This window comes from Lepisosteus oculatus, unplaced genomic scaffold, assembly GCF_040954835.1.
Source record: "Lepisosteus oculatus isolate fLepOcu1 unplaced genomic scaffold, fLepOcu1.hap2 HAP2_SCAFFOLD_48, whole genome shotgun sequence".
Taxonomy (NCBI): domain Eukaryota; kingdom Metazoa; phylum Chordata; class Actinopteri; order Semionotiformes; family Lepisosteidae; genus Lepisosteus; species Lepisosteus oculatus.
This window is the reverse complement of record NW_027168020.1, coordinates 1,168,294-1,194,127: the sequence shown is the minus strand read 5'-3', so window position 1 is coordinate 1,194,127 and position 25,834 is coordinate 1,168,294. Positions and strand designations below refer to the sequence as shown.

Sequence of the window (25,834 nt, the reverse complement as noted above, 5' to 3'; positions counted from 1 at the left end):
AAGGCTGTGCTCTCTTCGTGTGACATAATTCGGGAAAGTCCTGACGTTGCATTTCAACTGAGCCCCAGTATACATCGACCCTTCGACACTCTGAGTGACAACTCTCTTGCGTGTTTTCTCATATTTATGTAGTTTGCTTGCATGATGCCCGGAACAGCAGGGTTGTGCACTCCCATATGGTCTAGCGGTTAGGATTCCTGGTTTTCACCCAGGCGGCCCGGGTTCGACTCCCGGTATGGGAACGTGTCAATTTTGCCTCCTGCTTTCCAAAAGATCAGCACTGTGTACGAAGGAGCCGCATTAAAACTACTCAACGTGCAAAACGTGCGAGAAGAGGGGGCGCTTGTTTCCAGCCGAAACTTCTCGCGTGTGAGACGAGCTGACCATCGCTGCAGGAGGTGGGAGGGTCACTCTGGTAGACAGGGCTGACCTTCGGCAATAGGATTTATACTCTCCAAGATGATATTTGCACTTTCTGGAGAGGCGATTTTCTCCACTTCAGTAGCCCGATTTCGTCGATTGCGTGGAGAGGGCTGTAGAATGTGGCGCCGTCTTTCCTGCTCCGTCCATGACAGGCGTGCTGGTCTCTGGAGAGAGAGCACGGTCCATCAGCGCACCCCAATAAAGGCACTGGAAGCAGCTGAATCGCATTGGCGAAGCTCAGCGCTGGGCCGCTGGGCACATCTGACCACAGTTTCCGTAGTGTAGTGGTTATCACGTTCGCCTCACACGCGAAAGGTCCCCGGATCGAAACCGGGCGGAAACAGACCAGACTTCTTCTGTCGCCACGCACAAAAGGGGATTGGGGATTCGCCTAGCGCTGTGATCGAACAGACCCACTCACCTCTTAGTGTGGCGGGATCTGCACAGTGCATGTCGCAGCGCATCCTGCTTTCACTTCAATGCGCGTCCTGATGTACCCCGGTCTCCCGCGTGACAGGTGGGGACAGGTGACAGGTCCACGTGACAGGTCCTATACTAACGAGGAAGACATCACTCTCTCCGACCCCCGGCATCGTGTCCCGACCCACCGTGCTGGAAGCCGACTCGTGCTGTGATTCCTTTACGGAGCAGAAATGACAACCGAGGAGCCGAGAGATCATTTCAGCATTTCGCGTCTGAACGGAAAACACAAACGACCAACTCGGAATGATTTGCCTTTGACGCTTATCAAAGCGTTCTTTGTGCATCGAACAGACCCACTCACCTCTTAGTGTGGCGGGATCTGCACAGTGCATGTCGCAGCGCTCCCTGCTTTCACTTCAATGTGCTTCCTGATGTCGAGTCGTGTGCCGTGCGGAGACTCTGAAAGCGAGAGCAATGAAAAGGTGCACGACGCTGTGTTAGAAAACAGAGAAGTGAAAGGCAGTCCTTTCTCTAAGGAGGTAAAAGAAAAGCTACTCCCCGTCGGGGAATCGAACCCCGGTCTCCTGCGTGACAGGCGGGGATACTTGCCACTATACTAACGAGGAAGACATCACACGCTCCGACCCCCGGCATCGTGTCCCGACCCAGCGTGCTGGAAGGCGACGCGTGCTGTGATTCCTTTACGGAGCAGAAATGACAACCGAGGAGCCGAGAGATCATTTCAGCATTTCGCGTCTGAACGGAAAACACAAACGACCAACTCGGAATGACTTGCTTTGGACGCTTTTCAAAGCGTTCTTTGTGCACGACAACTGCGCCGCCTAGCAGATACAAATGGAAGAGGGCTAAGCCTCCTCTCTTTTAGCCCAGGTTCGATCTGTCTCCCAGAATCACCAGGGCGCACGCACACACACACACCCGTGCCGTTGAAGTACTCTGCTTCATTTCTAAGGGCAACTCAACATTCACTCCTACCCCGAGTGCAGAAAAGACAGCGTCTGCAGCAACAGCAGCTCAGGTCTCTGCACAGGAGCTAAGCTGCCCCCATCTCCTCTGCTCTGCGGCTCCTACGGAGTGGAGTCCTGCCTGGAGCCGTGTTTGCAGGCGGCGGCTCCCCGCACCCTGTCTGTGCGTCGTGTCCAAGAGCTCCTGGGAGGAAGAGAGAGCCCTCCGACTCGGGGGCTTTTCCACGGTCTGTGTGAGGAGGGGCGGGTGTGTCCAGCAGCTTATCGAGCGGAAGCCTGGGGCGGCGGAGAGCTGTGATCGTGCAGACCTTGAGGTGTCACCTCTTTGTCTGCTTTCCCGCCCTCCCTCCGCCCAAGCTCTGCTCCAAAGTAGCCCGGCAACCCCTCACACCTGCACGTGTCACAACCTAAGGTGTGGTCATGAGACACCCATGGGGTGTTGTTCTGTTCTTGCTAATTGTTTCCTGCCCGTCGCAGGCAGGAGTCCATGCGAGGAAGATGCGCTGGACAGAGCTCAGAGGGCGCACCTGGGTGGCTTTCCTTCTGAGTGACGTTCCTGCAACACTCTCCCGCTACTCTTGGTGCGCTCATGCCGCAACACAGGAAGGCTGGAGCAGGTGGCTGTGGGCTCTGTGCACCGCCGAAATAGCTCAGCTGGGAGAGCGTTAGACTGAAGATCTAAAGATCCCGGGTTTCGGTGTTTTGTTTCATCGCGCCCTTTGTTCCTCTCTCCAGCGCCCCCTGCCTAAAGTGACGCGTCCCTTTCTCAGCCCGAAACGCAAGCGAGACACCAGCAGCAGTCCCTGCAGGTTTCCGTGGTGTAGCGGCTATCACGTTCGCCTAACACGCGAAAGGTCCCCGGTTCGAGACCGGGCGGAAACAGCCTCGTTTTGCACGCTCCTGTACTTCACAGAGGTATTGAGCGACCGGTCATTTGTTCCCAATGTATTTCCGGTGCCTTCATGCACTCTTGTACCAAACGCACGTTCCTTCTGTATGCGGAGCCGATCATTTGCAATTGGGCTGTGCCGACAGATCAGGACGAGCTCTGTCGGCTCAAAAGCAGCGCAGGACCTGCAAGAACAACAGAAAGATTAGCATCCAGCGGGGGCTTCTTAGTGAGCCCAAGATCTCATCAAGAATCGGCTCCAGCAACAGGGCTGGGCGCATTGTTCCATTCTCCGACCACTCTCGGTGTAAACAAGTCCCTCCTGGACTCTGCTTGAATTGCACTTTCCTGCGTTTGCTTTGGTGTAACTGGCTTCCCCTGCATGGGCGAATGTGAAGAAGATCCTTAGTAAGTCATTGAAGAAACCCGAGAAGAGGTCGGAGTGGTCTCTGTCGTTCATCAACGATCCAGTCAGGCAGTACTCCTCTGTAAAGCGCCGTTCGTTCACATCAATTGGCTTTTTTTTGCCTTCATTCGTGCAAGTAGTAAAAGCAGACGCCCCTATTCTGCCGTGACCCGGATTCGAACCGGGGTTGTTGCGGCCACAACGCAAAGTACTGACCACTATACGATCACGGCGAGTTACCGATACACACGTGGCAGGGCGGAAAAGGCTGTGCTCTCTTCGTGTGACATAATTCGGGTAAGTCCTGACGTTGCATTTCAACTGAGCCCCAGTATACATCGACCCTTCGACACTCTGAGTGACAACTCTCTTGCGTGTTTTCTCATATTTATGTAGTTTGCTTGCATGATGCCCGGAACAGCAGGGTTGTGCACTCCCATATGGTCTAGCGGTTAGGATTCCTGGTTTTCACCCAGGCGGCCCGGGTTCGACTCCCGGTATGGGAACGTGTCAATTTTGCCTCCTGCTTTCCAAAAGATCAGCACTGTGTACGAAGGAGCCGCATTAAAACTACTCAACGTGCAAAACGTGCGAGAAGAGGGGGCGCTTGTTTCCAGCCGAAACTTCTCGCGTGTGAGACGAGCTGACCATCGCTGCAGGAGGTGGGAGGGTCACTCTGGTAGACAGGGCTGACCTTCGGCAATAGGATTTATACTCTCCAAGATGATATTTGCACTTTCTGGAGAGGCGATTTTCTCCACTTCAGTAGCCCGATTTCGTCGATTGCGTGGAGAGGGCTGTAGAATGTGGCGCCGTCTTTCCTGCTCCGTCCATGACAGGCGTGCTGGTCTCTGGAGAGAGAGCACGGTCCATCAGCGCACCCCAATAAAGGCACTGGAAGCAGCTGAATCGCATTGGCGAAGCTCAGCGCTGGGCCGCTGGGCACATCTGACCACAGTTTCCGTAGTGTAGTGGTTATCACGTTCGCCTCACACGCGAAAGGTCCCCGGATCGAAACCGGGCGGAAACAGACCAGACTTCTTCTGTCGCCACGCACAAAAGGGGATTGGGGATTCGCCTAGCGCTGTGATCGAACAGACCCACTCACCTCTTAGTGTGGCGGGATCTGCACAGTGCATGTCGCAGCGCATCCTGCTTTCACTTCAATGCGCGTCCTGATGTACCCCGGTCTCCCGCGTGACAGGTGGGGACAGGTGACAGGTCCACGTGACAGGTCCTATACTAACGAGGAAGACATCACTCTCTCCGACCCCCGGCATCGTGTCCCGACCCACCGTGCTGGAAGCCGACTCGTGCTGTGATTCCTTTACGGAGCAGAAATGACAACCGAGGAGCCGAGAGATCATTTCAGCATTTCGCGTCTGAACGGAAAACACAAACGACCAACTCGGAATGATTTGCCTTTGACGCTTATCAAAGCGTTCTTTGTGCATCGAACAGACCCACTCACCTCTTAGTGTGGCGGGATCTGCACAGTGCATGTCGCAGCGCTCCCTGCTTTCACTTCAATGTGCTTCCTGATGTCGAGTCTTGTGCCGTGCGGAGGCTCTGAAAGCGAGAGCAATGAAAAGGTGCACGACGCTGTGTTAGAAAACAGAGAAGTGAAAGGCAGTCCTTTCTCTAAGGAGGTAAAAGAAAAGCTACTCCCCGTCGGGGAATCGAACCCCGGTCTCCCGCGTGACAGGCGGGGATACTTGCCACTATACTAACGAGGAAGACATCACACGCTCCGACCCCCGGCATCGTGTCCCGACCCAGCGTGCTGGAAGGCGACGCGTGCTGTGATTCCTTTACGGAGCAGAAATGACAACCGAGGAGCCGAGAGATCATTTCAGCATTTCGCGTCTGAACGGAAAACACAAACGACCAACTCGGAATGACTTGCTTTGGACGCTTTTCAAAGCGTTCTTTGTGCACGATAAACTGCGCCGCCTAGCAAATACAAATGGGTTGTACAACTTTGAAGTAGCAAATGGAAGAGGGCTAAGCCTCCTCTCTTTTAGCCCAGGTTCGATCTGTCTCCCAGAATCACCAGGGCGCACGCACACACACACACCCGTGCCGTTGAAGTACTCTGCTTCATTTCTAAGGGCAACTCAACATTCACTCCTACCCCGAGTGCAGAAAAGACAGCGTCTGCAGCAACAGCAGCTCAGGTCTCTGCACAGGAGCTAAGCTGCCCCCATCTCCTCTGCTCTGCGGCTCCTACGGAGTGGAGTCCTGCCTGGAGCCGTGTTTGCAGGCGGCGGCTCCCCGCACCCTGTCTGTGCGTCGTGTCCAAGAGCTCCTGGGAGGAAGAGAGAGCCCTCCGACTCGGGGGCTTTTCCACGGTCTGTGTGAGGAGGGGCGAGTGTGTCCAGCAGCTTATCGAGCGGAAGCCTGGGGCGGCGGAGAGCTGTGATCGTGCAGACCTTGAGGTGTCACCTCTTTGTCTGCTTTCCCGCCCTCCCTCCGCCCAAGCTCTGCTCCAAAGTAGCCCGGCAACCCCTCACACCTGCACGTGTCACAACCTAAGGTGTGGTCATGAGACACCCATGGGGTGTTGTTCTGTTCTTGCTAATTGTTTCCTGCCCGTCGCAGGCAGGAGTCCATGCGAGGAAGATGCGCTGGACAGAGCTCAGAGGGCGCACCTGGGTGGCTTTCCTTCTGAGTGACGTTCCTGCAACACTCTCCCGCTACTCTTGGTGCGCTCATGCCGCAACACAGGAAGGCTGGAGCAGGTGGCTGTGGGCTCTGTGCACCGCCGAAATAGCTCAGCTGGGAGAGCGTTAGACTGAAGATCTAAAGATCCCGGGTTTCGGTGTTTTGTTTCATCGCGCCCTTTGTTCCTCTCTCCAGCGCCCCCTGCCTAAAGTGACGCGTCCCTTTCTCAGCCCGAAACGCAAGCGAGACACCAGCAGCAGTCCCTGCAGGTTTCCGTGGTGTAGCGGCTATCACGTTCGCCTAACACGCGAAAGGTCCCCGGTTCGAGACCGGGCGGAAACAGCCTCGTTTTGCACGCTCCTGTACTTCACAGAGGTATTGAGCGACCGGTCATTTGTTCCCAATGTATTTCAGGTGCCTTCATGCACTCTTGTACCAAACGCACGTTCCTTCTGTATGCGGAGCCGATCATTTGCAATTGGGCTGTGCCGACAGATCAGGACGAGCTCTGTCGGCTCAAAAGCAGCGCAGGACCTGCAAGAACAACAGAAAGATTAGCATCCAGCGGGGGCTTCTTAGTGAGCCCAAGATCTCATCAAGAATCGGCTCCAGCAACAGGGCTAGGCGCATTGTTCCATTCTCCGACCACTCTCGGTGTAAACAAGTCCCTCCTGGACTCTGCTTGAATTGCACTTTCCTGCGTTTGCTTTGGTGTAACTGGCTTCCCCTGCATGGGCGAATGTGAAGAAGATCCTTAGTAAGTCATTGAAGAAACCCGAGAAGAGGTCGGAGTGGTCTCTGTCGTTCATCAACGATCCAGTCAGGCAGTACTCCTCTGTAAAGCGCCGTTCGTTCACATCAATTGGCTTTTTTTTGCCTTCATTCGTGCAAGTAGTAAAAGCAGACGCCCCTATTCTGCCGTGACCCGGATTCGAACCGGGGTTGTTGCGGCCACAACGCAAAGTACTGACCACTATACGATCACGGCGAGTTACCGATACACACGTGGCAGGGCGGAAAAGGCTGTGCTCTCTTCGTGTGACATAATTCGGGTAAGTCCTGACGTTGCATTTCAACTGAGCCCCAGTATACATCGACCCTTCGACACTCTGAGTGACAACTCTCTTGCGTGTTTTCTCATATTTATGTAGTTTGCTTGCATGATGCCCGGAACAGCAGGGTTGTGCACTCCCATATGGTCTAGCGGTTAGGATTCCTGGTTTTCACCCAGGCGGCCCGGGTTCGACTCCCGGTATGGGAACGTGTCAATTTTGCCTCCTGCTTTCCAAAAGATCAGCACTGTGTACGAAGGAGCCGCATTAAAACTACTCAACGTGCAAAACGTGCGAGAAGAGGGGGCGCTTGTTTCCAGCCGAAACTTCTCGCGTGTGAGACGAGCTGACCATCGCTGCAGGAGGTGGGAGGGTCACTCTGGTAGACAGGGCTGACCTTCGGCAATAGGATTTATACTCTCCAAGATGATATTTGCACTTTCTGGAGAGGCGATTTTCTCCACTTCAGTAGCCCGATTTCGTCGATTGCGTGGAGAGGGCTGTAGAATGTGGTGCCGTCTTTCCTGCTCCGTCCATGACAGGCGTGCTGGTCTCTGGAGAGAGAGCACGGTCCATCAGCGCACCCCAATAAAGGCACTGGAAGCAGCTGAATCGCATTGGCGAAGCTCAGCGCTGGGCCGCTGGGCACATCTGACCACAGTTTCCGTAGTGTAGTGGTTATCACGTTCGCCTCACACGCGAAAGGTCCCCGGATCGAAACCGGGCGGAAACAGACCAGACTTCTTCTGTCGCCACGCACAAAAGGGGATTGGGGATTCGCCTAGCGCTGTGATCGAACAGACCCACTCACCTCTTAGTGTGGCGGGATCTGCACAGTGCATGTCGCAGCGCATCCTGCTTTCACTTCAATGCGCGTCCTGATGTACCCCGGTCTCCCGCGTGACAGGTGGGGACAGGTGACAGGTCCACGTGACAGGTCCTATACTAACGAGGAAGACATCACTCTCTCCGACCCCCGGCATCGTGTCCCGACCCACCGTGCTGGAAGCCGACTCGTGCTGTGATTCCTTTACGGAGCAGAAATGACAACCGAGGAGCCGAGAGATCATTTCAGCATTTCGCGTCTGAACGGAAAACACAAACGACCAACTCGGAATGATTTGCCTTTGACGCTTATCAAAGCGTTCTTTGTGCATCGAACAGACCCACTCACCTCTTAGTGTGGCGGGATCTGCACAGTGCATGTCGCAGCGCTCCCTGCTTTCACTTCAATGTGCTTCCTGATGTCGAGTCTTGTGCCGTGCGGAGGCTCTGAAAGCGAGAGCAATGAAAAGGTGCACGACGCTGTGTTAGAAAACAGAGAAGTGAAAGGCAGTCCTTTCTCTAAGGAGGTAAAAGAAAAGCTACTCCCCGTCGGGGAATCGAACCCCGGTCTCCCGCGTGACAGGCGGGGATACTTGCCACTATACTAACGAGGAAGACATCACACGCTCCGACCCCCGGCATCGTGTCCCGACCCAGCGTGCTGGAAGGCGACGCGTGCTGTGATTCCTTTACGGAGCAGAAATGACAACCGAGGAGCCGAGAGATTATTTCAGCATTTCGCGTCTGAACGGAAAACACAAACGACCAACTCGGAATGACTTGCTTTGGACGCTTTTCAAAGCGTTCTTTGTGCACGATAAACTGCGCCGCCTAGCAAATACAAATGGGTTGTACAACTTTGAAGTAGCAAATGGAAGAGGGCTAAGCCTCCTCTCTTTTAGCCCAGGTTCGATCTGTCTCCCAGAATCACCAGGGCGCACGCACACACACACACCCGTGCCGTTGAAGTACTCTGCTTCATTTCTAAGGGCAACTCAACATTCACTCCTACCCCGAGTGCAGAAAAGACAGCGTCTGCAGCAACAGCAGCTCAGGTCTCTGCACAGGAGCTAAGCTGCCCCCATCTCCTCTGCTCTGCGGCTCCTACGGAGTGGAGTCCTGCCTGGAGCCGTGTTTGCAGGCGGCGGCTCCCCGCACCCTGTCTGTGCGTCGTGTCCAAGAGCTCCTGGGAGGAAGAGAGAGCCCTCCGACTCGGGGGCTTTTCCACGGTCTGTGTGAGGAGGGGCGAGTGTGTCCAGCAGCTTATCGAGCGGAAGCCTGGGGCGGCGGAGAGCTGTGATCGTGCAGACCTTGAGGTGTCACCTCTTTGTCTGCTTTCCCGCCCTCCCTCCGCCCAAGCTCTGCTCCAAAGTAGCCCGGCAACCCCTCACACCTGCACGTGTCACAACCTAAGGTGTGGTCATGAGACACCCATGGGGTGTTGTTCTGTTCTTGCTAATTGTTTCCTGCCCGTCGCAGGCAGGAGTCCATGCGAGGAAGATGCGCTGGACAGAGCTCAGAGGGCGCACCTGGGTGGCTTTCCTTCTGAGTGACGTTCCTGCAACACTCTCCCGCTACTCTTGGTGCGCTCATGCCGCAACACAGGAAGGCTGGAGCAGGTGGCTGTGGGCTCTGTGCACCGCCGAAATAGCTCAGCTGGGAGAGCGTTAGACTGAAGATCTAAAGATCCCGGGTTTCGGTGTTTTGTTTCATCGCGCCCTTTGTTCCTCTCTCCAGCGCCCCCTGCCTAAAGTGACGCGTCCCTTTCTCAGCCCGAAACGCAAGCGAGACACCAGCAGCAGTCCCTGCAGGTTTCCGTGGTGTAGCGGCTATCACGTTCGCCTAACACGCGAAAGGTCCCCGGTTCGAGACCGGGCGGAAACAGCCTCGTTTTGCACGCTCCTGTACTTCACAGAGGTATTGAGCGACCGGTCATTTGTTCCCAATGTATTTCAGGTGCCTTCATGCACTCTTGTACCAAACGCACGTTCCTTCTGTATGCGGAGCCGATCATTTGCAATTGGGCTGTGCCGACAGATCAGGACGAGCTCTGTCGGCTCAAAAGCAGCGCAGGACCTGCAAGAACAACAGAAAGATTAGCATCCAGCGGGGGCTTCTTAGTGAGCCCAAGATCTCATCAAGAATCGGCTCCAGCAACAGGGCTAGGCGCATTGTTCCATTCTCCGACCACTCTCGGTGTAAACAAGTCCCTCCTGGACTCTGCTTGAATTGCACTTTCCTGCGTTTGCTTTGGTGTAACTGGCTTCCCCTGCATGGGCGAATGTGAAGAAGATCCTTAGTAAGTCATTGAAGAAACCCGAGAAGAGGTCGGAGTGGTCTCTGTCGTTCATCAACGATCCAGTCAGGCAGTACTCCTCTGTAAAGCGCCGTTCGTTCACATCAATTGGCTTTTTTTTGCCTTCATTCGTGCAAGTAGTAAAAGCAGACACCCCTATTCTGCCGTGACCCGGATTCGAACCGGGGTTGTTGCGGCCACAACGCAAAGTACTGACCACTATACGATCACGGCGAGTTACCGATACACACGTGGCAGGGCGGAAAAGGCTGTGTTCTCTTCGTGTGACATAATTCGGGAAAGTCCTGACGTTGCATTTCAACTGAGCCCCAGTATACATCGACCCTTCGACACTCTGAGTGACAACTCTCTTGCGTGTTTTCTCATATTTATGTAGTTTGCTTGCATGATGCCCGGAACAGCAGGGTTGTGCACTCCCATATGGTCTAGCGGTTAGGATTCCTGGTTTTCACCCAGGCGGCCCGGGTTCGACTCCCGGTATGGGAATGTGTCAATTTTGCCTCCTGCTTTCCAAAAGATCAGCACTGTGTACGAAGGAGCCGCATTAAAACTACTCAACGTGCAAAACGTGCGAGAAGAGGGGGCGCTTGTTTCCAGCCGAAACTTCTCGCGTGTGAGACGAGCTGACCATCGCTGCAGGAGGTGGGAGGGTCACTCTGGTAGACAGGGCTGACCTTCGGCAATAGGATTTATACTCTCCAAGATGATATTTGCACTTTCTGGAGAGGCGATTTTCTCCACTTCAGTAGCCCGATTTCGTCGATTGCGTGGAGAGGGCTGTAGAATGTGGTGCCGTCTTTCCTGCTCCGTCCATGACAGGCGTGCTGGTCTCTGGAGAGAGAGCACGGTCCATCAGCGCACCCCAATAAAGGCACTGGAAGCAGCTGAATCGCATTGGCGAAGCTCAGCGCTGGGCCGCTGGGCACATCTGACCACAGTTTCCGTAGTGTAGTGGTTATCACGTTCGCCTCACACGCGAAAGGTCCCCGGATCGAAACCGGGCGGAAACAGACCAGACTTCTTCTGTCGCCACGCACAAAAGGGGATTGGGGATTCGCCTAGCGCTGTGATCGAACAGACCCACTCACCTCTTAGTGTGGCGGGATCTGCACAGTGCATGTCGCAGCGCATCCTGCTTTCACTTCAATGCGCGTCCTGATGTACCCCGGTCTCCCGCGTGACAGGTGGGGACAGGTGACAGGTCCACGTGACAGGTCCTATACTAACGAGGAAGACATCACTCTCTCCGACCCCCGGCATCGTGTCCCGACCCACCGTGCTGGAAGCCGACTCGTGCTGTGATTCCTTTACGGAGCAGAAATGACAACCGAGGAGCCGAGAGATCATTTCAGCATTTCGCGTCTGAACGGAAAACACAAACGACCAACTCGGAATGATTTGCCTTTGACGCTTATCAAAGCGTTCTTTGTGCATCGAACAGACCCACTCACCTCTTAGTGTGGCGGGATCTGCACAGTGCATGTCGCAGCGCTCCCTGCTTTCACTTCAATGTGCTTCCTGATGTCGAGTCTTGTGCCGTGCGGAGGCTCTGAAAGCGAGAGCAATGAAAAGGTGCACGACGCTGTGTTAGAAAACAGAGAAGTGAAAGGCAGTCCTTTCTCTAAGGAGGTAAAAGAAAAGCTACTCCCCGTCGGGGAATCGAACCCCGGTCTCCCGCGTGACAGGCGGGGATACTTGCCACTATACTAACGAGGAAGACATCACACGCTCCGACCCCCGGCATCGTGTCCCGACCCAGCGTGCTGGAAGGCGACGCGTGCTGTGATTCCTTTACGGAGCAGAAATGACAACCGAGGAGCCGAGAGATCATTTCAGCATTTCGCGTCTGAACGGAAAACACAAACGACCAACTCGGAATGACTTGCCTTTGACGCTTATATACCTCTTAGTGTGGCGGGATCTGCACAGTGCATGTCGCAGCGCTCCCTGCTTTCACTTCAATGTGTTTCCTGATGTCGAGTCGTGTGCCGTGCGGAGGCTCTGAAAGCGAGAGCAATGAAAAGGTGCACGACACTGTGAAATAAACATTAATAAACGCATATATAACGTCGAAAACACATCTAACACTAGGAGTATACAGCACTCTGCACAGTGTACGAAGTAAATTATTTTCGCATAATAATAATTTACTTCGTACACTGTGCAGAGTGCCGTATACTCCTAGTGTTAGATGTGTTTTCGACGTTATATATGCGTTTATTAATGTCGTCGATTTTACGGTTGCAATTCGACGTTGATTATACGTCGAGGCGACGTATATATACGTATAGCCGTATTTTCGCCGTGAATATACGTATATTCGACGAATCAATGCCCACAGCTTGGCATACAAGGGTTTTGCGGAGGGGTCTTGCCACCTGCCTGAAAAAAAACAGTAAAATGTTTGAGTGCCTATAGAGTTTCTATTTTTATTTTCTTGAGAAAAGTTGATACCATTTCCTGGAAACCCCGTCCCCCATCAGTGCGCGGTGCCCGGGGAAAAATCTGTAGGGGGGCGTCTGAAATTCTGAGCGGGGGTGATATTTCGGTTGAAACGGAGCTGTACGGTGCAGCTACCCAAATGAAATCTCGCAGCTATGCCATTAATTAGTGCTTTATGATAGAAGATATCGACTAGCAATCTGGTATTTGCGATGAAGTTCAGTTTCACATTTTTCGTCACTCTCACTGGAGAGTATTGCCTGGAGCGAAAAGTACCATAAGCGTTCATTTTTGCAGCTACATGGACGTTCTGAATCGTTAAGAAAAAATGTTGTAAAACCAACAGAAAGCACAGACTGCTATAACTAGTCCTAGTTATATAACGATTTTAAGTATAATGATAAACTACTGCAAGGAATCGGTCCACCTGAGCAAACAGGATCGTAATGTTGACACTCAATAACGACACTGATATGTGCAGTTCCTGGACGGATAGCCCTCCTGCCCATCAAACAGACTGAGTGACTGTTCCTGTCATTTAGTGTTGTCTGACCATTGACAAAGTACAACTATTTTTTTAGGGCGCAAATTAAGTTAGGTAAATCTTTTTGCCCAAAACTGAAGGGGCAACATTCCCCCCTCCCCCCGTGATGCCAGGCCTGTCCCCATCCTATTCCATAATGTCATTATATATAATACCATACAACAGTGACCGATCCTTACTAACTACATGCGTTAAAATTGCACATCAGCTCATAGCAGGGGGCACATAGCCGCGATGTATTATCAATGTTATATTTCAACCATAATATCGACAACATTAATAAACGCATACGTTGAGAAAATATCGAACCCAACATATTTTCCGGTTATATACCACAATGCATTGCTAGTATTCGTTGGTCACAATTTTGGACACGTTTTTCAAACGTAGAAGTATATCCGCAAATATCTCAGCAATCCTCTTTTGACGAGTAAGTATGAACAATAATAATACTATCTGAATACATACAGATCTTTCTTAATATTATTTTGATTAAAATAGTACGTGAATAAGCAAAAAATGGCACATAAAATAGTGTGAATGGGGAAGATGACACAAAATCGTTTTGCCGTTTCTCTATTCTTATTCTATGTTGTACTTTCAAACTTTGGGTACTCTTTAATTAGGACAGACTTTATTGCTCAACTGCTATGATGCAAGCCAAATTTTATACATTTATTTCAGTTTTGAGCTTAGTAAACCGTTCACTTTTTAGATTATACTAAAGAAGATATTAATCATCATTTATTTGGGAAGTAATATTATATAATTTTCTCCTAGCTGCGGTGCTGAAGTCCCACCCTACATCAACAGAAAAAGAAATAAAGGAGCATGCAATGTGTTACTTGAAGAATGCATATGAAAGACAGGGGGCCAGGAGATCTGGACACTGAAAATAATAGGTTTTTGGTTCTAACTGTTAGGACAATTAGACAGGGTTTGCAAATAGTGGAAAAAAATCATCTTAACTTCCATTGTAATATTTTTTTTTCTTGGAAATATAGAAGTTGTACATTTTAAAATGTATATTTGAATCAAAATGTGGTTTTGAGTTAGTGTGTTAATGTAATTAGTTTTGTGTTTGTCATTACTATACTGTATATTGCCATGTTACCAGAATTTGTAGCTGAAGTTTAAGACTAGTTGTGTTTTTTTTATGATTATTGCCCATATGTTGATTGTTGATTGATTGTATACAATGTAAAATTTGAAATACATATGTTTCAGGTGTGAATGTGTATTTTCAGAATACATTTCTAAATCTAATCATTGGCTTGGTTTACTTGTTTCTACACCTATAAAATCTATCTTTGATGTATAATAGACCTCTACCCATATACGTATAATAGACCTCTAAAGTTATACGTATAATAGACCTCTAACCATATACGTATAATAGACCTCTAAAGTTATACGTATAATAGACCTCTAACCATATACGTATAATAGTCCTCTAAAGTTATCCGTATAATAGACCTCTAAAGTTATCCGGAACTCCAACCATATATGTATAATAGTCCTCTAAATTTATCCGTATAATAGAACTCCAACCATTTATGTATAATGAACGTCTAAACATAGACGTATAATTGACGTATAACTTTAGACGTATATTAGAATTTCATTCTAGACGAATTGTAGACCACATTTAGACGTATAAGGTATGCGTTTAATAGACGTATATTATACGTCTTTTGCCCACTGGGTGGGCTCCAGATGCACATGGAAGCAATCAAGTGTTTCATCCGAGCTGTTTCAAAGACTGCCCAAGAGCTTTCCTTTCACAGAGGCGCAACGATTAATGATGGGGGTGCACCCTTCAATGCGCCTTACGACTCTAGGGAGTGATTGAGACGATTCGTAGCGTGTGCTCATTTCTCTCTATTCCCCGTGTTGCAGTGGTAGGATGACGTAAATTACTGCTTCGACACGTAACGCCATTATAATCACGTGCAGGAGCTGAGGGCTTTAGTTTTGTTTCGTTTTCCATGACGTTCGTAAGCGCGCAAATCAAAGGCAAGTCCTGCGTCTAACACGAACGTAAATGCTTTTGAAAGTGCAGTGTGGTGCAGCTTGTAAAATCCTTGTCCACATTTGTGGTTTGTTGATGTTTGTTCTGTCTGCCAAAGTTGCATTTTGACATCCGGACGGGGGGACTTTATCATTTGAACGTGAAGCCAGCCTTAAACCCTCTGAGGTGTGTCTGTCTGCCGGCACGTATCTTGTGAAAGGTTTTTTTTTTTTTAACGGAGAGCAACTTTAAAAAGGTATCCGCAGCCACCTCGCAGTCCGTGTTTGATTATAGGAGGAATGCGGCGGCGGCGAGCTCGCATTTGTCGTGCTCGAGTGTTTAAGGCGATGGGATCGAAATGCGTTGGGGACTCCCCGCGCAGGTTCGAAACCTGCCGACTCCGGCGTCTGCCGCATGTCGCCTTGTGCCTGCGCGGCAGAGGCGAAGGGCCGCTTCTCCTTTCCTGGTACTATAACAACGCGAAATCGCTTGGACCTGCTGCCATGGACATCAATTCTTCAGATAACCACACACTTTGCCTTCGCACCTCTGGTGCTCTGCTTATGCCTTTGAAAACCTAATGAATAAAGCTGAAAGAACCGACACGATATGTAGGTGCTGGTAAAGCACGCAGTAAAGAACTGTTAACAGCAAGGGTTTCAGTGGGTTAACTGAGGAGAAGGCGTGATCGCTAATTGTTGACTTTTTATTTGGTGTTAGAAACACTCTTACTGTGCATGACGTGCAACAAATGTAGCCACAGAAATTGCATCACGCTTTCATGTATGCTATTGCAAACACCAACGTTGCCTAGATAGAAAACCGAAATAGCCGTGGGTTTGCTTGCTGGTCTGAAGGATCTCTCTTCGAATCTCTATCATTTGTCAATGGAAGTAAAAGGCGCTGCAATCTGATACGTTCAGAATCAAACCCGCAGCTGTTGTTCGACTTTATTTCTTGACTAATTACAACTGAGTGTCGCATGAGCAGTTACATAAACTTGTCTGGTATATTTGAACACAAATGCCGTTCTTCAATTAAAACTAACAGTACATTGTCAGGGACATTCAGTTCTATACAAACAAGAGACAGACAAGAGAATATTTCTACCGTTCATGTGGACTACGTGTTGACTTACTGATCGGAATAATTGAAAGGTTCGGGCTCATAGCCGATGCAGTGCGTGCTAATTAGAACAGCAACGCTGAGCTCTCAGCACCGTACTGAGCCCAGGTGTTTTTCTAAAGCTGTCAGGTGCAGTTCATTTACATGAAGGAAATCTCTTACTGGGTACGATTACAATGCAGTAAGTAGCACAGACTACTTAGGGAGCAGCCCGATGTGTTTAAAAATGACCCGAGCCAGGTAAGAGTCGAACCTACAATCTCCTGATTCGTAATCAGACGCCTTATCCATTGCGCCACTGGACCTGGTGTAACACTGCAGGACTGTAACCCAGTGAGCTCAGCCCTGCAACTAGTAAAATATTACCCCCGGTCCATTCTTTTCCAAAAGTGAGAAACACCTGTTTTCTACATGTTGTCTGTTTTAAAACCATATCTCTTTAAACCAAACCAAAGAGTTTGTCTTTTGCACTGCTATTCTGATTCATTTCGATTTCAAAGAAAAAAAAAACATTACCTTCCAAAGCATCATAAAATTGTCCCTTCTTCCAGACTCTACTTCTCTCTTGTAGTAGTACAGCAGACCTTTCCAGGTGAGCAGATCACAGAGTCCGAAATGAGCTTCCTCCATCAAGCAAAGTACCTGAACATGACTCTGTCTTCATAAAAGCGCCCCTGTAATAAAGAAATTAAATCCGAAACCAAGAGGGCAGTTGCCTACTGAAGTTCAAGAAGTCATCAATTTTAACCTAGCAACACATTAAAGGCTGCATCTATACAAGTACGATTCTAGAAATGCTCACCAGATTACGTTTTAAGAAGGAACTGCGCCTCAGGTTCCGCCGAGATCTTAACTCGGATGGCAGGATTCAGAGTCCGGAGTGCGGACTGATGGCGCACGGAGGGTCCACATACTGTGGATCCCTCAGTGATCTTCCGCGTGTTCAAACCGCCAGCGTGTGACTCCCCTGTCCCCGTGACCTCATTGCTCTGCTCTCGCCTCTGTGCAGCCGAGCCGGACTCATGGTAAAGTGGAAAAAAATATGCCCTCAACGTGAGATTTACTCTTTAGCGAGGATAGACGTTACCTTTTTATCGTTGAACAGGATGTATGTGATGTGGCGACTAGGTTCAATTTTGTATCCTCTTTAAAAGATTAAGGACTGGGGTGAGCGTGATTTACCACCCTTTCAGCTAAGAACCTGACGTGTGGACCGTTTAAGCTGCATAGACTCAGTCGTTTAACTCTTCTCCATTAGCAGGGTTAAGGTTAAAGAAAAAAACATTGCTGACTTCTTTTTTTTTTTTGCCAGCCGCGAGCGCTGATTAGCAAGGTTTGTATTTCATGTTTTGCAAGTTGCATCCATTTTAAGAAAAACAAGTCGTTCAAGACAGGAAATGAATGCTTGCATTTAATTAAGTCTAGCCGTAGGCAGTTGTCCATAATGACCAGTTCTGTTCGAGAAGACAGAACAAAAAAGGCACCGCTGGGATTCGGAGCCAGGGTCTCCTGTTTACTAGGACAGGCGCCTTAAGCAACTAAGCCACGGCGTCCCGGGAGAGCTGTCCTTTTGCAGCCACTTGGACACACCACTCAGACACATCTGCATTCGGTGTGTGCTCCGCCTGCTCGCTGAGCAAGTTGCCACCTTTACATACAATAGCAACATCAACACCAAGAGAAAGGGTGACAAATGGCTTTTATCTGGAACTTTTAATGTCCAAGGAGCTCAATGTGCTTTCTGTGTACAACAGGGCCACTGAACTCCACACTGGCCACTGAACCACAGCAGTGGCTTGCTGGCTTGACATCTCCCAAGGAAAATGTTGAAATCGCATGTGGAACAGGAAAATGACCCTCGAGTACGAGGGAAAAAAAAGAAAAAGATCATCTGGAGTGCGCCAACCCATGTCCGGACAGCCCAGTGTCGTCGACGAGGTGGCCGAGTGGTTAAGGCGATGGACTGCTAATCCATTGTGCTCTGCACGCATGGGTTCGAATCCCATCCTCGTCGTGCTCCATGTCTGACATGTGTGCCCGTTCAGCGTTGGCCCTCCTGTAGTTTGCTCAGGTTCTAGAGCCGTACATTTTCTAGCGGTGGCTGAACATGGTATAGTAGGCTAACGTCGGTATCGAGCAGTAACAGTAACGGTATTTACGTGCCGCTGCTGCCAAGTGGCTCTGGGTTGAGACCGCGTTTTCACTTACTCGCAACGCAAACGGAGAAAGCGATTTTTGACAGTCTCTTGAGAGACTGCACTAGGTGTTTAGGGATAGACTTTGTCAGTTCCCCCTGGGATGGTGGCCTCTCAAATAGTTTGTGATTCCTCTAGACGTTTATACAGTAGAAGCCTGCTTCGTGGCTTAAATCCAAGCTAAAGAAACGAGTTAGAGGTCTGATGCAGAACTGCGAATTCAATGAAGGGGAACACTACAGTACATTGCACTGTATGTGTGAGGAAAGCTGCCCCCTTCTGTCCCTTGTCGACCGAACAGAGGACTGTAAAGGATACCGCCAAGAAACTTAAGGTTGCTGGTTGGAATCCAGCTCCAAAGAAGCCCCTTTGGGTGTTATGTCATCAAAAAGTAAGAACAGCGAATCTCCCTTTGATCAAAAGCGCAACAGAGCTGTTTTCCGTGGAGCAGGTTTCAGACCCGTAGACCTGTTTTATTTGTAGGGCAGGGCGCATTCCCAAACGCGAATCTCCTGTTTTAGAATTGCTTTGGGCGGCGTGAAGTGAAAATAAGAAGTGGGCTCCAGATGCACATGGAAGCAATCAAGTGTTTCATCCGAGCTGTTTCAAAGACTGCCCAAGAGCTTTCCTTTCACAGAGGCGCAACGATTAATGATGGGGGTGCACCCTTCAATGCGCCTTACGACTCTAGGGAGTGATTGAGACAATTCGTAGCGTGTGCTCATTTCTCTCTATTCCCCGTGTTGCAGTGGTAGGATGATGTAAATTACTGCTTTGACACGTAACAGCATTATAATCAAGTGCAGGAGCTGAGCCATGGCGCCCCAGGAGTGTTGTCCTTTTGCAGCCACTTGGACACACCTTTAGAAAAACATTTTGTTAACAGGCATTCTGCCTCAGCCTAAACACCTATAGCTTGCAAAGTGCATGCTATTAGACAGGCACCTCTGCAAGACCTTAAGAGTCTCTTAAACTAGTGATAGTAAGGTGTTCCAAATGGGCGATGTTCGGCTTTCAAATCATCTCTCCGTGGAAGCGCCGAGATACAGCTGTTTAAGGCTTAGAAGCAGCTGACTGTTTCACTACCTAGCTGATCACTGTCAGTCAGGGAGCTTAGAGGTGAAAAGCCTGTCTGAGAGACAATTCGCCGTCGATCAGTTCAATATGTTCCGTACCAGCTCGGCGCACCCGAGATCATCTTGGTAGCCGTGTAGCTCATATGAGTGAGAGCGTGTGTGTGTACCACCGTGATTGGATGCCGGCCCTTCTCAGGTCACAGTAAACCTTCTGCTCAAAAAAAGTGAGGTAAAACCTCACTCTGCACAGTAAAACCTCAAAAAAAGTGAGGTTTTATTTAATCTCTGACCAAGGGAAACGTTTCATTTTTTCAAAGAAATGTTTGTTAAAAAATAAACTCATAGTTCCATGGGATTCAATCATAGACCATGTGACATAGAAGTCAGGAACCTAACCCACAGCGCCACCAGCACAGTCACATGCTGAGTACTGAAAAAGCACTACAGAAACATTATCGACAGACAATGTACAGTGTGTACTATTCTTGTGTTGCGGTACATGAATATAATTATGTCGTTATTAATTTCTAATTTATAACTTTATTAACTTTATAAATTTATAAATTAACTTTATAAATTTATTAACATTATTAATTAATTTCACGACTCACAGACAGGGCGCGGGGAGCCGCCGCCTGCAAACACAGCTCCAGGCAGGACTCCACTCCGCAGGAGCCGCAGAGCAGAGGAGATGGGGGCAGCTTAGCTCCTGTGCAGAGACCTGAGCCGCTGTTGCTGCAGACACTGTCTTTTCTGCACTCGGGGTAGGAGTGAATGTTGAGTTGCCCTTAGAAATGAAGCAGAGCACTTCAACGGCACGGGTGTGTGTTTGTGCGCCCTGGTGATTCTGGGAGACAGATCGAACCTGGGCTAAAAGAGAGGGGGCTTAGCCCCTCTTCCATTTGCTAGTTCAAAGTTGTACAACCCATTTGTATCTGCTAGGCGGCGCAGTCGTCGTGCACAAAGAACGCTTTGAAAAGCGTCAAAGGCAAGTCATTCCGAGTTGGTCGTTTGTGTTTTCTCTAAGGAGAAAACACAAACTCTCCAGAGACCAGCACGCCTGTCATGGACGGAGCAGGAAAGACGGCGCCACATTCTACAGCCCTCTCCACGCAATCGACGAAATCGGGCTACTGAAGTGGAGAAAATCGCCTCTTCAGAAGGTGCAAATATCTTGGAGAGTATAAATCCTATTGCCGAAGTTCAGCCCTGTCTACCAGAGTGACGCAAGAAGTTTCGGCTGGAAACAAGCGCCCCCTCTTCTCGCACGTTTTGCACGGTCGAGTAGTTTTAATGCGGCTCCTTCGTACACGGTGCTGATCTTTTGGAAAGCAGGAGGCAGAATTGACACGTTCTCATACCGGGAGTCGAACCCGGGCCGCCTGGGTGAAAGCCAGGAATCCTAACCGCTAGACCATATGGGAGCACACAACCCTACTGTTTCGGGCATCAGGCAAGCAAACCACAGAAATATTAGAAAACATGCAAGAGAGTTGTCACTCAGAGTGTCAAAGGGTCGATGTATACTGGGGCTCAGTTGAAATGCCAGGAGGGACTTGTTTACACCGAGAGTGGTCGGAGAATGGAACAATGCGCCCAGCCCTGTTGCTGGAGACGATTCTTGATGAGATCTTGGGATCACAAAGAGGCTCCCGCTGGATGCTAATCTTTCTGTTGTTCTTGCAGGTCCTGCGCTGCTTTTGAGCCGACAGAGCTCGTCCTGGTCTGTCGGCACAGCCCAATTGCAAATGATCGGCTCCGCGTACAGAAGGAACGTGCGTTTGGTACAAGAGTGCATGAAGGCACCGGAAATACATTGGGAACAAATGACCGGTCGCTCAAGACCTCTGTGAAGTACAGGAGCGTGCAAAAAGAGGCTGTTTCCGCCCGGTCTCCAACCGGGGACCTTTCGCGTGTTAGGCGAACGTGATAGCCACTACACTACGAAAACCTGCAGAGACTGCTGCTGGTGTCTCGCTTGCGTTTCGGGCTGAGAAAGGGACGCGTCACTTTAGGCAGGGGGCTCTGGAGAGAGGAACAAAGGGCGCGATGAAACAAAATACCGAAACCCAGGATCCAACCAGGAACCTTTAGATCTTCAGTCTAACGCTCTCCCAACTGAGCTATTTCGTCGGTGCACAGAGCCCACAGCCACCTGCTCCAGCCTTCCTGTGTTGCGGCATGAGCGCACCAAGAGTAGCGGGAGAGTGTTGCAGGAACGTCACTCAGAAGGAAAGCCACCCAGGTGCGCCCTCTGAGATCTGTCCAGCGCATCTTCCTTGCATGGACTCCTGCCTGCGACGGGCAGGAAACAATTAGCAAGAACAGAACAACACCACATGGGTGTCTCATGACCACACCTTAGGTTGTGACACGTGCAGGTGTGAGGGGTTGCCGAGCTACTTTGGAGCAGAGCTTGGGCGGAGGGGGGGCGGGAAAGCAGACAAAGAGGTGACACCTCAAGGTCTGCACGATCACAGCTCTCCGCCGCCCCAGGCTTCCGCTCGATAAGCTACTCGTTTGTAAGGCCAGGTGCATTGCCAACCACGACCGGCAGGGCAGAGGCTTTGAAGGCCGCCTGGGCTCCTGCAGCTGGGCAGCCACGCACTCTGGTTTTTCACTCTGGTGGCCGAGTGGTTAAGGCGACGGACTGCTAATCCATTGTGCTCAGCAGGCATTGGTTCGAATCCCTTTCTCATCGCTCTCCATGTCTGACACGTGTGCCTGTTCGATGTTGGCCCTCCTGTTGTTTGCTCCGGTGCTAGAGCCGTACATTTTCTAGCGGTGGCTGAACATGATATAGTAGGCCAGCGTCGGTATCGAGCAGTGACAGTAACAGTACTTACTGCGCCCCATAAGAAATCGTTTGTCCCTCTTCAAAAGAGATTGTGCGATGTCCTGCGGCGTTCCCAAAGCAAACCTTTGACAGTTTGAAAAGAGGAATTTATTCTGCTTCCTGTGCGTGCAGTAGTTACAAAGTTGAACGTCTTTACACGATGTGCTGCAGTTTTCAGTGGGCGGGCTTTGTCAGATGGCTTGGAAAAACGCACTGAGACATCATGAGCAGTGTCCTGCATGTTTTCTGTGTATAGCTGTCTTTTAACGCATACAGAATTCATTTGAAATCATTGATTTCTCCAATTAACAAGGGTCCCTTTTTGAACCTGCCAGAAGCATTCTTTCAATGTAACAGATTTACTCCGGGGAAAGGCAGCATGACATTGAGAGTAGCTCAAGCTTTCAGCACCCGTATCGGACTGCGTGTATGCCGACACCGCTCAGAATCCCCTGTAAGATTCTCCTTCAATTCCGTTTTGCAGTGCTTTAGCTCTTTCAAAAGGCTTCGCTTTGCTAGTCACAATCCAAGGCTCATGACAGCATTTGAAGCCAATCGCCACTGCGTTGGCCGGGAATCGAACCTGGGTCAACTGCTTGGAAGGCAACTATGCTCACCACCATACCACCAATGCACGCCCACAGGCACCCTGCAGGACACCACCAGAGAATGCTCACGATTTCGGAAGCTGTCTCCGGGACGTGCTGATTCCACACATCCTGAATAAATCATGATATTGTTAGTTGCTGTAGCTAGACGTTCAAATGAGTTTCATGGCCAGATGGACTGTTTCCTCCAGCGGTATAGTATTGCAGTGAGACAGCACGATGCCTGCAAGACTATGTCACGCTAAACGCCACAGATTGTGTTTGTGTTGGACAGTTGGACCCTACAGTTGGACCCTCGTCGACAACCTGAATAGCTTATTCAGAAGCAGTGCTGGACCGGGAACGAACCAGCTTCTTCCCAGGCACAAGAGTGACTTGTGAGGACTCGCGGTCACACTCTGTGCATAGAGACTTTCTACCAGCCAGCCGGACTGCTGGTAGATCCCCTCGGAGCAACGACTGCCCTGCGCGCCGCAGTCAGATTCCTCCGCCCGTCCTACTCCGAGCTGCACCTTGACTGGTTGGCCGGTAGCCAGAGGACGCCGGGACAACGCCCATTGGACAACCGCTGGAACAGAGGCTGCAACAGAGCCTGTCAGCTGATTTGGTGTTCCTGCCGGGAAATTCCAAATCCATACACAGTGGATAAGTATACCCCATGTTCTACATTGCGTCTCGAGAATTCAATTGTACCTCAACACAAGTTGTTATCAATTTAATTCATGAGTAATGTATTTACTTCCGAGGTTAGAGTAACAGTGGGTAATAACACTGATTAGCGATTTGGTAACCGAACGATATATATTGACATATATTCTCTGTTGTGTATCTCTTTGTGTTTGCATCTCTTTGGGATTATATACCTTGTATATTGATAACCCTCACAGTAAGGTCTGCCACTCGTATCCAGGCAGACTAGTATATGTTTGGTGCACAATTTATATTAATAAATGTATCTAGTGTATTGAACCCCTGTGTGTGCGTTGTTAGTTGTTCTGACGATTGATTTTCTAAAAGCCCCAACGAACAACCTTGTGATTACTGCTACAATTAATAATTGTCTCAGTAAACCCATCAAACCATTACATTTAATGGCGTCCCTGGGTGGGCGAGTTTAGAATGAAATGAGAATCAGTCGCACAGAATAACTGATGTTGCTGTGAGTTCAAGTTCAGCACAGCACCGCGTCTTCTATACGCGAATACCGGGTGTGCTGATAACTGCGTAAAGAAATCCCCCTGTTTTCTAGCGTTTAGTGTAACGTGTGCTGATTGGAAATCCACCTGCTCGGGTGTCTAGATTCCATACTGTATTTTGGAAAAAGAAAAAAAAAAGTAATACTCTTAAAGTTTCTCTGACGTAATGACAATGGCTGCTAAAATGTCTGAAGTGGAGTCGCTTATAAGTACTATTTCTAGCGACGACAATCCTGGTTACTGGAGTGGTATCGAAAAGTTGAACTTTGATGATATTGAGAAGCTGCAAGTAGATTTAGTAGCTAAGGTAGCGAACCAGCTTAACATAGGAGGGTCTGTGAACGCAGTTCTGGTCCTATCGAGTTTCACCTTAAATCTAGCTAAACAGCTGGAACTGTCTTTGTCCGAGCTGACAAAGTTTCAAAAGCTTCAAGGAACGCTAGAAAGATATAAGGCGGAGCGAGTTGAGTTGTTGGATATAATCAGAGAAAAGAGAGTGAAAAATGAGGAAAGTGAAGACTGACTCAGGGAAGTTTTAGGTAAATTAGATGACTTGTCTGCTAGAGAAACTGCGGCTGAGGTAGCTAGGAGAGACCTGGAAGCGAGCTTGAAAGAAAAAGAAAAAGAAATTGAGAGTTTAAATGAGCTCAGCCAGGAAAGGCAAAAGGAGTCAGATGCTGCCGTACTGGAAGCAAAATAGACTAGATCCCACTTGCATGCCAGCCCACCTAGCAGCCCGGAGCGCTCAACCAGCGCGCCGGGAGGAGGTTTCTCCCGGCCAGGGTCTGTGGTCGGATCGGCATGGGGGAGATCGCCGAGTCCTGCGCGAAACGCAAGGGCGAGTCAATTCAGGCATAGACCCCCTGCTCCTGATCACGGCCGTCTCCCTGCCCGCGGAGAAACCGTAAAAATTAACCTCCACTCCCTGAGGCAGTTGGCCAAAGATGTAGAAAGGTTTGACCCGTCAGTGTCAGGGAATAATGTGGAGACCTACATTGATGAGCTGAGATATACTTTGCAGTTTATGCCCGAAGCGTCCGAACAGGAAAAGGCTATGTTAGTAAGGAAAACTACCAGCCGAGCGGTCCACGAGTGGATGTCTAGACAAGGACCGGAGGTCTGTAATAGCTTTGAGGAGCTGTGTCAGGCAATGATCGGAGAATTTTCGGCTTTTATCGATCCCATAGCTGCCGTGGCCGCTGTGCACCATATTAAGCACGAAAAAGCTGAAGCCCCTCGCGACTATTATCAGAGGCTTAGGCGCACTTATTTTGCAGGGTGGAATGAAGAGGGTTGCGAAGAGAACGTGAATTTCAAAGGTTTATTCATTGCTAATCTGCATCCCTCAGTCAGGAAAATGATTGTGATGCACACTGATGCAAAAGCGATGAAAATGGCTGACATTAGAAGGTTGGCTCAAAAAGCCTGGGGAGCTGAAGTCTCTGCTTCCTCAGAGCGAAAACCTGCTAAAACGGCCGTGTTCGCCACTAAAGCCAGCAGGGTTGACGACTCGCCTCAGCTCGAGGCAGCTGAGGTTCCTGAGCTCGCTAAGCCCCGGCGCAAAATAGGCAGGCAGGACCGCACTAAGCGTCAGAGCCGCCGTGAGCGCTACGGGGAAGGCAAGGGCTCAGGCAGAGCCTATCATAAGACTGGACGAAGGGAGTCGACTGCAGCCCGCCTGGCCAGGCTTGAACAAGCCCTGCCTGAGAGATCAGGACAGGGTAAACCTTCCGCACCGAATGCCGGAAGTGTGAATGAGTTTAGGGGGACCACGCCCCTTCTCACTGGAGGAGGCGGGGATCCGTCCCAAGCCCCT

The 25,834-nt window shown here is 50.0% G+C and overlaps 22 non-coding genes across 22 annotated transcripts; 12 read left to right on the top strand and 10 right to left on the bottom strand.

Annotated features, from left to right (window-relative positions):
- Positions 1-170: 170 nt before the first annotated feature.
- Positions 171-242, top strand: trnae-uuc (transfer RNA glutamic acid (anticodon UUC)). Its single transcript has one exon. It is a non-coding gene; the product is annotated as a tRNA-Glu (tRNA).
- Positions 243-693: 451 nt separating this feature from the next.
- trnav-cac (transfer RNA valine (anticodon CAC)) lies at positions 694-766 on the top strand. The gene has a single exon. It is a non-coding gene; the product is annotated as a tRNA-Val (tRNA).
- Positions 767-1,400: 634 nt separating this feature from the next.
- Positions 1,401-1,472, bottom strand: trnad-guc (transfer RNA aspartic acid (anticodon GUC)). The gene has a single exon. It is a non-coding gene; the product is annotated as a tRNA-Asp (tRNA).
- Positions 1,473-2,641: 1,169 nt separating this feature from the next.
- trnav-aac (transfer RNA valine (anticodon AAC)) lies at positions 2,642-2,714 on the top strand. Its single transcript has one exon. It is a non-coding gene; the product is annotated as a tRNA-Val (tRNA).
- A 574-nt stretch (positions 2,715-3,288) lies between these two features.
- On the bottom strand, positions 3,289-3,360 carry trnah-gug (transfer RNA histidin (anticodon GUG)). The gene has a single exon. It is a non-coding gene; the product is annotated as a tRNA-His (tRNA).
- A 201-nt stretch (positions 3,361-3,561) lies between these two features.
- On the top strand, positions 3,562-3,633 carry trnae-uuc (transfer RNA glutamic acid (anticodon UUC)). The gene has a single exon. It is a non-coding gene; the product is annotated as a tRNA-Glu (tRNA).
- A 451-nt stretch (positions 3,634-4,084) lies between these two features.
- On the top strand, positions 4,085-4,157 carry trnav-cac (transfer RNA valine (anticodon CAC)). The gene has a single exon. It is a non-coding gene; the product is annotated as a tRNA-Val (tRNA).
- A 634-nt stretch (positions 4,158-4,791) lies between these two features.
- trnad-guc (transfer RNA aspartic acid (anticodon GUC)) lies at positions 4,792-4,863 on the bottom strand. Its single transcript has one exon. It is a non-coding gene; the product is annotated as a tRNA-Asp (tRNA).
- A 1,197-nt stretch (positions 4,864-6,060) lies between these two features.
- On the top strand, positions 6,061-6,133 carry trnav-aac (transfer RNA valine (anticodon AAC)). The gene has a single exon. It is a non-coding gene; the product is annotated as a tRNA-Val (tRNA).
- Positions 6,134-6,707: 574 nt separating this feature from the next.
- Positions 6,708-6,779, bottom strand: trnah-gug (transfer RNA histidin (anticodon GUG)). The gene has a single exon. It is a non-coding gene; the product is annotated as a tRNA-His (tRNA).
- A 201-nt stretch (positions 6,780-6,980) lies between these two features.
- On the top strand, positions 6,981-7,052 carry trnae-uuc (transfer RNA glutamic acid (anticodon UUC)). The gene has a single exon. It is a non-coding gene; the product is annotated as a tRNA-Glu (tRNA).
- Positions 7,053-7,503: 451 nt separating this feature from the next.
- trnav-cac (transfer RNA valine (anticodon CAC)) lies at positions 7,504-7,576 on the top strand. The gene has a single exon. It is a non-coding gene; the product is annotated as a tRNA-Val (tRNA).
- A 634-nt stretch (positions 7,577-8,210) lies between these two features.
- Positions 8,211-8,282, bottom strand: trnad-guc (transfer RNA aspartic acid (anticodon GUC)). The gene has a single exon. It is a non-coding gene; the product is annotated as a tRNA-Asp (tRNA).
- A 1,197-nt stretch (positions 8,283-9,479) lies between these two features.
- trnav-aac (transfer RNA valine (anticodon AAC)) lies at positions 9,480-9,552 on the top strand. The gene has a single exon. It is a non-coding gene; the product is annotated as a tRNA-Val (tRNA).
- A 574-nt stretch (positions 9,553-10,126) lies between these two features.
- trnah-gug (transfer RNA histidin (anticodon GUG)) lies at positions 10,127-10,198 on the bottom strand. The gene has a single exon. It is a non-coding gene; the product is annotated as a tRNA-His (tRNA).
- Positions 10,199-10,399: 201 nt separating this feature from the next.
- Positions 10,400-10,471, top strand: trnae-uuc (transfer RNA glutamic acid (anticodon UUC)). Its single transcript has one exon. It is a non-coding gene; the product is annotated as a tRNA-Glu (tRNA).
- A 451-nt stretch (positions 10,472-10,922) lies between these two features.
- trnav-cac (transfer RNA valine (anticodon CAC)) lies at positions 10,923-10,995 on the top strand. The gene has a single exon. It is a non-coding gene; the product is annotated as a tRNA-Val (tRNA).
- Positions 10,996-11,629: 634 nt separating this feature from the next.
- Positions 11,630-11,701, bottom strand: trnad-guc (transfer RNA aspartic acid (anticodon GUC)). Its single transcript has one exon. It is a non-coding gene; the product is annotated as a tRNA-Asp (tRNA).
- A 6,338-nt stretch (positions 11,702-18,039) lies between these two features.
- trnas-gcu (transfer RNA serine (anticodon GCU)) lies at positions 18,040-18,121 on the top strand. Its single transcript has one exon. It is a non-coding gene; the product is annotated as a tRNA-Ser (tRNA).
- Positions 18,122-20,730: 2,609 nt separating this feature from the next.
- On the bottom strand, positions 20,731-20,802 carry trnae-uuc (transfer RNA glutamic acid (anticodon UUC)). Its single transcript has one exon. It is a non-coding gene; the product is annotated as a tRNA-Glu (tRNA).
- Positions 20,803-21,256: 454 nt separating this feature from the next.
- trnav-aac (transfer RNA valine (anticodon AAC)) lies at positions 21,257-21,329 on the bottom strand. The gene has a single exon. It is a non-coding gene; the product is annotated as a tRNA-Val (tRNA).
- Positions 21,330-21,438: 109 nt separating this feature from the next.
- Positions 21,439-21,514, bottom strand: trnaf-gaa (transfer RNA phenylalanine (anticodon GAA)). The gene has a single exon. It is a non-coding gene; the product is annotated as a tRNA-Phe (tRNA).
- Between the last annotated feature and the right edge of the window lie 4,320 nt (positions 21,515-25,834).